The sequence below is a fragment of the Podarcis melisellensis genome, assembly GCF_964234715.1.
Source record: "Podarcis melisellensis genome assembly, chromosome: 10".
Classification (NCBI taxonomy): domain Eukaryota; kingdom Metazoa; phylum Chordata; class Lepidosauria; order Squamata; family Lacertidae; genus Podarcis; species Podarcis melisellensis.
Window position 1 is genome coordinate 70,468,241 of NC_138542.1, and position 10,876 is coordinate 70,479,116.

Genomic DNA, 10,876 nt, shown 5'->3' on the forward strand with positions numbered 1-10,876 from the left:
AACTGGATCAACCATTTTCTATTGCATTTTAGTAAATTGACCTTCTTCCACCTCCCACAATTTTTCTGTGCAAGTAATACTTTGAAGCTATGTAAAAGAACATTTGAGTTTTCCTTTGCACGGAATTCAATTACTGTTGCAAAAATCAGCTTAGCACACACCACCTGAATCTAACAAAGTATACAATTTACAGTGGTACCTCAGGTTAAGTACTTAATTCGTTCCGGAGGTCCGTACTTAACCTGAAACTGTTCTTAACCTGAAGCACCACTTTAGCTAATGGGGCCTTCTGCTGCTGCCGCGCCGCCGGAGCACGATTTCTGTTCTCATCCTGAAGCAAAGTTCTTAACTTGAAGCACTATTTCTGGGTTAGCGGAGTCCTTAACCTGAAGCGTATGTAACCTGAAGCGTATGTAACCTGAGGTACCACTGTATTTGCAACATTGCTAATAACGCAAAGAGCCTTTTAATGGGCTTGAAACACACACCCCATTTTGAATTTCTAACGACTCAGCACAAATAATCAGCTCGGATATCGGTTAAAAGAGAAAAATAAGGCTAACAAGTTTCGAGGTTTGTTCATTTCTTTTTCCCCCTCCTAAAATGTTCTGAGCTGGAATTCCAACCCCATGCAGAATGCTCAGAGCAATGTGTACGGTAACAAAAATGTAAAAATGGAATGTAATCTTTAAAACAGCTATAAAACACTAAAATAGACCAGGGTGGAAGGAGAGAGAGAAAATAAGTAACAGACAGCACTGCTGTTTCCATAGCCAGAGGTTTAGCAGTCACCAGCAGAGACTCAGAAGGCTGTGATCCCATGCATATTTACCTAGGAGTAAGCCCCACTGGAAATAAGATCGCCGGAAGAAATATCAACCTCAGATATGCAGATGACACAACCTTGATGGCAGAAAGTGAGGAAGAATTAAAGAACCTTTTAATGAGGGTGAAAGAGGAGAGCGCAAAATATGGTCTGAAGCTCAACATAAAAAAACGAAGATCATGGCCACTGGTCCCATCACCTCCTGGCAAATAGAAGGGGAAGAAATGGAGGCAGTGAGAGATTTTACTTTCTAGGGCTCCATGATCACTGCAGATGGTGACAGCAGCCACGAAATTAAAAGACGCCTGCTTCTTAGGAGAAAATCAATGACAAACCTAGACAGCATCTTAAAAAGCAGAGACACCACCTTGACGACAAAGGTCCATATAGTTCAAGCTATGGTTTTCCCAGTAGTGATGTATGGAAGGGAGAGCTGGACCATAAAGAAGGCTGATCGCCAAAGAATGGATGCTTTTGAATTCTGGTGCTGGAGGAGACACTTGAGAGTCCCATGGACTGCAAGAAAATCAAACCGATCCATTCTGAAGGAAATCAGCCCTGTGTGCTCACTGGAAGGACAGATCCTGAAGCTGAGGCTCCAATACTTTGGCCACCTCATGAGAAGAGAAGACTCCCTGGAAAAGACCCTGATGTTGGGAAAGATGGAGGGCACAAGGAGAAGGCAATGACAGAGGACGAGATGGTGGGACAGTGTTCTCGAAGAGACCAACATGAATTTGACCAAACTGCGAGAGGCAGTGGAAGACAGGAGGGCCTGGTGTGCTCTGGTCCAGGGAGTCACGAAGAGTCAGACACGACTAAACGACTAAACAACAACAACAACAAGCCCCATTGAACTCAACAGGACTTACTTGCTAGTAGACAACATGCCTAACATTCCACTGTAAGAAAGTCTTTCCTGAGTTTTATTGTATTTCTCAAGCACAGAAACAATGTACAGTGGTACCGTGGTTCTCAAACTTAATCCATTCCGGAAAGTCATTCCAAAACCAAAGCGTTCCAAAACCAAGGCACACTTTCCCATAGAAAGTCATGCAAAATGGATTACTCTGTTCCAGACTTTTAAAAACAACCCCTAAAACAGCAATGTAACATGAATTTTACTATCTAACGAGATAGTAAAAAGCTATCTTGGTTCAAAACCAAGGTGTGGCTTCTGATTGGTGATCCCCCCCCCTTAAAATATAAAGAAATGAAATGAAATGAATTAACAGTAATAAAAATAACAAGCTCAACTTTTTTCAAAAAATAGCACCTAGACCAGGGGTCAGCAAACTTTTTCAGCAGGAGGCTGGTCCACTGTCCCTCAGACCTTGTGGGGGGCTGGACTATATTTTTTGGGGGGGATGAACAAATTCCTATGCCCCACAAATAACCCAGAGATGCATTTTAAATAAAAGGACACATTCTACTCATGTAAAAACACACTGATTCCTGGAACTTCCATGGGCCAGATTTAGAAGGCAATTGGGCCGGATCCAGCCCCCGGGCCTTAGTTTGCCTACCCATGACCTAGACATTCGGCTTTGGCGACCGTAGGCTAGGTTTAAAATGCCATTTAGCTTCCATATCCAAGTTTCTAATACCGGGCTACTAAAACACAATACTGAAAGTGAAAATACAATATTTAAAAATAGTTTGAAACAAGAAGCGAGCCTTCAGCACTTGCAGAAAGCTGGCTGATGAAGTTGCCAAGCAGACCTCTGTTGGAAAGGAATTCCACAACTCAGAAGCTACCACAGAGAAGACACTGTCTTGTTCCACCGTCCGATCCCAAGCTTCTGAGTTCAGTGGAACAAGCAAGAGTTCCTCCTGCTGCCAATCTTAGCACCCGAAAATGTCTGTTTAATCATCACTGCAGCAAACACTGATTTACAAAGTTACAGTTCAGATTGCCCTTGATTTTAGCTAGATTTTTGTCCTGCAGTTAACACTTTTCACAAAGGCCATTTGTACTTCCGTTTCTCCTTTCCTTAAGAAAACAAACGGAAAGCTGTCGTTTCACAGTCCGCAAAGAACAGCTTGTTCTCTTACAGATAAGTTTTCTTTAAAAGTGGGGGGGGGGGAGAGGTTGCAGGAGCGGCGAAAAGACGCACCAAAAAAACTCACTAACTCATGCATCTAAAAAGCAAGCAACGTACTTCACATAAAGCTTTCTAATGGCAATTTTTGCTCTTTGAGTAGCCATCTGCCATAGACGCTTTGGCTGAGATTTCTGCATGGCAGAGGGTTGAATTTGATGAGCCTCGTGGTCCTTGCGGATACCAGCGGAACTCCCTTCTGCAATCCAAATGCATTGGATCGCTTTGCACAGCCCTCCCAACGCGCGCAGGATCATAACCCCGAGGATTAGGGCCCCGATCCTGCACACGTCCGTGAATTTTTAAATCTGAAGGTGGCCTTGGGCAGTGTGGTTGGAAGTAAGTGCTTACAGGATCTTACACACTTATTTTAAATTCACGGATCCTGCACCCATGTCTATGTCATGGGTAGGCAAACTAAGGCCCAGGGACTGGATCTGGCCCAATCGCCTTCTAAATCCGGCCCACGGATGGTCTGGGAATCAGTGTGTTTTTACATAAGTAGAATGTGTGGTTTTATTTAAAATAAGTGTGTAAGATCCTGTAAGCGCTTATTTCCAAGCACACCGCCCAAGGCCACCTTCAGATTTAAAAATTCACGGATGCTCAAAGTCGTATCTCCTGCTGAGCCAGCACAGCGGAACGCCTGGAGTGTCAGAGTAGAACCCGAGAGATCTGGGTTCGAATCTCCACTCGCTGGGCAACTTTGGGCCAGCCACTGTCCCTTAGCCTACTTCGCAGAGTTGTTGTGGATTAAATGGGGAGGGGGAGAAATTGGGCCACTTTGGGATCCCGGGAGAAAAAGGTGAGATATAAATGCAATATATGAATTGATAAAATGCAGGCAAGAGAAGGAAGCGAGTCCCAGCAAATTGCACTGGGTTTACTCGTACGTAAAGACCCAAAGCAATGCAACCCAGAGGTGAGACTGGAATGGCTTGTTCTGTAACAAGAAGCGTGTCCTCGCACACTCAGGTGACAATATCAGTCACTACAATCCTAAGCGCACTTCCTAGGGAAGAAGGCCCATTGGAGTGAGGGCTTTACGTCAGAGTAAATATTCACGGGATCGCGGTTTAAGCGGGTAGGGGCATTTGGAGAAAAATCTCAGATTTTGCAAAGGTGCCCTAAGGCGCCGCCCCTCTCTCTTGCTGGCTTTACCTGGGAGTAAAGCACGTGGCTCAGTAGGGCTTACTTCACAAGGAGGAAATCAGGTTGTTGAAAGCTTCCTGCCGGTCAACCAAAACGTGTGGCGCAACCAGGGAAATCCGGATTCAGTGATCCAGATCCTTTAGAAGGCCCCACATTGCCAGTTCCGGACCTTTTTTGTCTAAACGGCGCTTGCAAGGAATGGAAGCGATAAAAACCCCACCGCGATCGCACGCTGGAAGATCCCCACAAGAGGCAGAAGAGCTCCTGCGCAGCTCCCATCCGTTCCGACGCCGGATATTGCGCCGGAGCGCTTTCCACGCCGGCGTGGGAGCCCCGCTTTTCGCTTTCACTCCGCGGGTGAAAGCGCCGATCGCAGGGAGCTTTTTGCCATTTCCGCGCGCAGGAGCTCTTCCCCGATCCTGGGTTCCAATCCTGCCTTCCGATCCACACTTCTCTTTCACCTCCCACGGCGGGAAGTGGGGGAGAGGCTTGCGCAAGAGCGCTTCCCCCGGCTGGCTCATCTTTCATTTTTGCGCCTTTTAAAAGGGTCCCCGCAACCCACGCGAAGAAGGCGCATTGCTGGAGATAGGATCGCGCGCAACTGACCCGAGAGGGAACCGTAAAGGGGGATTGTTTCGGAGCAAATCACAACGAGAGAGAGATAAAGACATCCCCGCATCGCCCGACACGCGTCGTCCCGCTTTCGCATCCTCACTCACCCGCAACAGGTGTCAAAACCCTTTGGCTGTTGCTCCGAGGATCTCCCATGGTCAACGAGCGAGCAGGATCCGGCCCCTCTCCTTCCTTGCCCCCCTTTTCGGATTCTTGCTCGTTTACACCTCCGCGATCACTTTCCCCCTTCTTTCCTTTCCGCTAAAGCGCCGGGCCTTCCGTGCATTCCTTCACGTGAGAACGGAGCAAACCCGCGTCAACGACTCCCTTTCCCTTTGCGGGCGTCGCTTTGCATCATCAACATCATCATGATGATTAAAAAGGGAGGCAGACGGGGGTGTCCTCCAGCGCGATCTGCTTTCCCAAAAAGGATCCCCGACGATTTATTCGGGATGCGAAAATTGCAAGACGGGGAGGTGCGAGTCTCGATCCCCAATCGCAGGCCGCGCACTTTGCAGGGGGGAAAATGACAGGGAGAAAGTAACTTGCAAAAAATATATATAATAATAATAATAATAATATATGGAATAGCAGCTGCGCTCTTTTCCCGTCTGGGCGTTTGGAAACGCCAGTTGCAAAAGCGCACGATCGCGCGTAAAGATGGCCTCGCCGCCGCCTGCTCCTATTGTCTTAAGACGCGCGGGGGGAGCCCGATCTGCAAAGCCCCCCTTGGAAAAAGGAGGAAAAAGCGCTTTCGTGGAAGAAAAAGAGAAACATGTCCGACTCCAGGCTCCTTCGGAGGAGGTGGGAGGCTGGAGCAGCTCATCCGCCGACCCCAGGAAGTGAAAAAAAATCCCCGTTTTGCAAGCAAGGAAAGGGAGGGAAGGGAGGTGGCGAGGGAGGGCGACAGAAAGAAAGTGAAAACTGACCCGGAAAGAGTCGGATGCCTCCAGCAGGCTTTGAACTTCCTGCTTGCATTGCATATCCTCCCCGCGCCACGCCACGCGCGCGTCAAATCTTTGCAAAAGATAAAAATGAAAAATGCAAGGAAAGGAATGCAAAGCAAGCGCCGCTCGGGAAAAGTGGGGACTAGCGCCTTGCAGAGCCCCGATGGCAAGGAGAAATGAAAAAGGGAAAGTGCAAGCAAAGCAAAGCAAACATCGCTCGGGAAAAGTGGGGACTAGCTTTGCTTTTCCTCGCCGCGCCACGCGCGTCAAATCTTTGCAAAAAATAAAAATAAAAAATGCAAGCAAGAGCCGCTCGGGAAAAGTGGATTACTAGCTCTGCCTCTCTTTTAAATCAGAACCAGTGAAGGCGGTGAAGGTCCTGTGTGAGTGTCTGGAGGCGGTTGGAGGATGGATGGCGGCTAACAGATTGAGGTTGAATCCTGACAAGACGGAAGTACTGTTTTGGGGGGACCGGGGGTGGGAGGGTGTGGAGGACTCCCTGGTCCTGAATGGGGTAACTGTGTCCCTGAAGGACCAGGTGCGCAGCCTGGGAGTCATTCTGGACTCACAGCTGTCCATAGAGGCGCAGGTCAACTTTGTGTCCAGGACAGCTGTCTCCCACCTCCACCTGGTACGCAGGCTAAGACCCTCCCTGCCTGCAGACTCTCTCCAGAGTGGTGCATGCTGTAGTTATCTCACGCTTGGACTACTGCAACGCGCTCTATGTGGGGCTACCTTTGAAGGTGACTCGGAAACTACAACTAATCCAGAATGCGGCAGCTAGACTGGTGACTGGGAGTGGCCACTGGGACCACACAACACTGATCCTAAGAGATCTGCATTGGCTCCCAGTACGTTTCTGATCACAACTCAAAGTGTTGGTGTTGACCTTGAAAGCCGTAAATGGCCTTGGTCCAGTATACCTGAAGGAGCATCTCCACCCCCATCGTTCAGCCCGGACACTGAGGTCCAGCGCCGAGGGCCTTCTGGCAGTTCCCTCCCTGCAAGATGTGAGGTTACAGGGAACCAGGCAGAGGGCCTTCTCAGTAGTGGCTCCCACCCTGTGGAGTGCCCTCCCTTCAGATGTGAAGGAAATAAGCAGCTATCTTCTTTTTAAAAGACATCTAAAGGCAGCCCTGTTTAGGGAAGTTTTTAATATTTAATGCTGTATTGTTTTTAACATTTGATTGGAAGCCGCCCAGAGTGGCTGGGGAAACTCAGCCAGATGGGTGGGGTATAAATTATTATTATTATTATTATTATTATTATTATTATTATTACTAGTGTCTTGCAGAGCCCCGATTTGCAAGGAGAAAGGTCGCTTTGCAACTGGAATTGGCGGCAGTTGGCTTTTAAGCGCACTCCACAATATTGGAAGAAATTTCAGGATTACTTGAATAAACATTCTCATATAAATAATTAGAAATCACCTGAAAGTACCAGATAGGCCTAGGAATAAATTAGGATTTGATTGTAAGCAAATTAGATGGAGAATAGTAAGAAATGAGAATAAGATAGTTAATTCCAGCAATTAACTAAGAATGTTTTTGGAGAGCTGTTGCATGAAGATATAATGATTTTCAGAAGGGAGGGATCTGAGGAAGTCAATTAACAATGTAAAATAAATTGGGTTTTTAAGATTACATCTTTTTGTTTTTCTTGTTTAATACTGTATTGTGTTTTGTGTGTTTTTCTTTTTTCCTTTTTCTTTATGTTTGTTATAATTGTGGAAAACTTAAAAAATTGGGGAGCGGGGATAAGCAAACGCCAGAATAATAAAAATTGAGAGAAATTGGGAGACTTAAAAAGAAACCCAGTGTCCTCAGGCTTCGTCAAACCTGGTGCCCTCCATCAAACAATGATTTGATGGGAGTTGCAGGGCAAAACATCTGGTGGGCACCAAGTTGGCAAAGAAGGCTGGGTTGCAAGGACCAAATCCTGCGACGCAGATCTGCCGCCTGCTCATGTTTTTTGCCTTTTCCCTGAAGCGATGCTGAAAGAGTCCTAAAGTGGTCAAGGTGTATGTAAGCAAGCAGCTGAAACTATAATAAAATCTTTAGAAGATATAAATGGCAGTTATTTACACAGACGCACATATAAATGGAATGTTACATACGGTATATAGCCTGTCATTCACATATTTCAAAAAAATAATCTCCCAAGTGGTTTGCAACATTCTAAAAAGTCACAAATACGCAATAAGAACACCACGTTTTGGAGGAGCGCAGAAAAATTAGGTAAGGTGTCGTCTTAAAGCAACAGTGGAAACTTGAAACAGAGGGGTCAGCAAACGTTTTCAGCAGGGGGCCAATCCGCTGTCCCTCAGATCTTGTGGGGGGCCGGGTTATATATATTTTTTGGGGGGGAATGAACGAATTTCTATGCCCCACAAATAACCCAGAGATGCATTTTAAATAAAAGCACACATTCTACTCATGTGAAAACACCAGGCAGGCCCCACAAATCACCCAGAGGTGCATTTTAAATAGAAGGACACATTCTACTCATGTAAAAACACGCTGATTCACGGACCATCCGGGGGCCGGATTTAGAAGGCGATTGGGCCAGATCCGGGCCTTAGCTTGCCTACTCATGAGCAAGGGTAACAACAACCGGCCGATCCAAAAACGCAGTAGAGAAGACATGCAGCCTTGCCTCCCGAATTTGCAATCGTGTATTTCTTTGGGACCTGCCGCCCCACATCTTTGCCGAAGTAAGAATAATTATACTGGCCCACCGTAAAGGGTTGTCGTAATCCACACCCAAAATCAACAAAATGGGATTGTTAAAACTGAATCACATTTACGGGGTGCCCCAGTCCTCAAGTTACTCTGGCTACCACTATTCCTTCCCTGCCCCATGCGATAGAGGGATAATAACCCTAAATTGGATATTTACCTGGTTGTCATAAAATGCACTTTTGACATGCTCTCCCCACACACATACCTTGGAACTGGATCCACAGGCTGGACGACATTGCAGGGTTAGAGTCAATTTCCTTTGGGTCTCCAAGTGATTCTAAGGTATCATTTTTTTTTACAGACCTCGTTAGCACTTCCTTAATGGCTTTTAGGGGCTTCACCTGGTTTGGTTAACTGGCTCACATGCAGCCTGAAAGAACTGCATCAATAAACAACAGCCTGCGTGGAAATAGATGGTTTATATGCAACAGGTGTCTTTATAATCAGCAGCCTCACACACACACACAAAATGTCTACATTTGAACATTATTCAGCTACTAATCCACTTTCCTTATGCAGTGGTACCTTGGTTCTCAAACGCCTTAGTTCCCAAACGCCAATAACCCGGAAGAAAGTGTTCCGGTTTTTGAACGTTTTTCGGAAGCTGAACATCCAAAAGCAGCTGTTGGCTAGTTTCCTCACCAATCAGAAGCTGCGCCTTGGTTTTTGAACATTTTGGAAGTCAAACGGACTTCCCGAACAGATTAAGTTTGGCGCTTTTTTGCTAGTTATTTTGCGTTTTTGTTTTTGAGGCTTTCTCGGTTTATTTGTTTTTGTGACTGTGTGGAACCCGGTTCACCTGCTGATTGATTGATTGATTGATTGTGTGACTGTGGAAATGGATAAAAGCCCCCCATTCAAACAATGACTATCAGTGCAGGTAAGAATTTTATTTTTTAAAAATATTTATCATCTACAATACTCTATTTTATACTACAGTACATTGATTATTGCTTTCATTTTATGGATCAATGCCTCGTTAGATAGTAAAATTCATGTCCAATTGCTATTTTAGGGGTTGTTTTTAAAAGTCTGAAAAGGATAAATCCATTTTGCATTACTTTCTTTGGGGAAGCGCGCCTTGGTTTTGGAACACTTTGGTTTTGGAACGGACTTCCGGATCGGATTAAGTTTGAGAAGCAAGGTACCACTGTGTTCAAATCTGATCATTTTTGTTTCAGTTTAGGCCACAGTCGCAACATCCATTTAAAGCATTATGACAACACTCGTGGCCTCTTCCAAGGAATTATGGGAGCTGTAGTTTGTTAAGGGGGCTGAGAGTTGTTAGGAGACCCCCTACTACCTTCAGAGAACTACAATTCCCAGAGTTCCCTGGGAAGAGAACCATTGAACGACTCTGGGAACTGTAGTTCTGGGAGAGTATAGATTGTTAATGAGCCAAAGGTCTGGCAGAAGAGGCATATTTTCGCCTGGCACCTAAAGGTGTGTAATGAAGGCACCAGGTGAGCCTCCCTGGGAGGAGAATTCCACAAATGGGGAGCCACTGCAGAAAAGGCCCCGTTCTCATTTTGCCACCTTTTGGACACTAATTGGCAGCCAAGGTCCAGTTTTCTGGTTTTGTGCAAAAAAAAACACCTGAGGGATCAAGAGCATTAAGAATAGGTTCTACATTACGTTCTTAAAAATTCAACTACTGTAATTAGATGTTGCTTATCCCAAATTCCTTGAAAGATTTGTGGAAGAGACAGGTGCCTGTTTTCTTTTCTTCTGCATTCAATAAAATCCCACCAAACTCAGACAAAAGTTTTCCATCTTTGGGCAACCGATAGATGTGAGGCAGTAAGACAGTTGTTGAACCAGTCTTTAGAATTTATATTTTTAATCTCTTGGCGCAGTATTGTGACATTTTGGTGAAGACGTATGGCCCTCTTGTGAATTTTGAAGAATCTCCCCTTCATCCCGAACAACATGCCTGTTTTTTCTTGTTTTTATGAGTTTATTTTATGTTAAATTTCTATCCTACCTTCCCGTCAAGGAACTCACAGTGGCATACATGAATTCCTCCTTCCCAATTTAATATTCACAGCAACCCTGTAAGGTAGGTCAGGCTGAGGGAAGGTCGCCCAATGAGCTGCTTGGCTGAGCAAAGTTGTGAAACCTCTTCTCCCAGGACTTAATCCAACACTCTAACCACTACGCAGTATTACCAACTCATTTTTTAAAAAATATTATATCGCATGATATCCAAAATAAAGCATCTTTTTCAAGAACCCAAGCCTCCTACTCCTTTGTGGTTTTTACTGTATTGGGAAACCGCTTTGAGTTGCCTCATAGGAAGCCAGACATACATGAAATAATACTAGAATCACAGAAATAGAGTTGGAAGGGGCCGTAAAGGTAAAGGGACCCCTGACCATTAGGTCCAGTCGTGGCCGACTCTGGGGTTGCGGCACTCATCTCGCTTTATTGGCCGAAGGAGCCAGCGTACAGCTTCTGGGTCATGTGGCCAGCATGACTAAGCCGCTTCTGGCGAAC

The 10,876-nt window shown here is 45.7% G+C and overlaps 1 protein-coding gene across 3 annotated transcripts in view; it reads right to left on the bottom strand.

Moving 5' to 3' along the window:
* Positions 1-5,535, bottom strand: part of TASOR2 (transcription activation suppressor family member 2) — a 64,158-nt gene extending 58,623 nt beyond the window's left edge. For all 3 annotated transcript variants that reach the window (XM_081926659.1, XM_081926657.1, XM_081926658.1), the window contains exon 1: positions 4,800-5,535. The gene's annotated coding sequence lies outside the window, so the exon portion shown is untranslated. The remainder of the gene's footprint in view (positions 1-4,799) is intronic.
* Between the last annotated feature and the right edge of the window lie 5,341 nt (positions 5,536-10,876).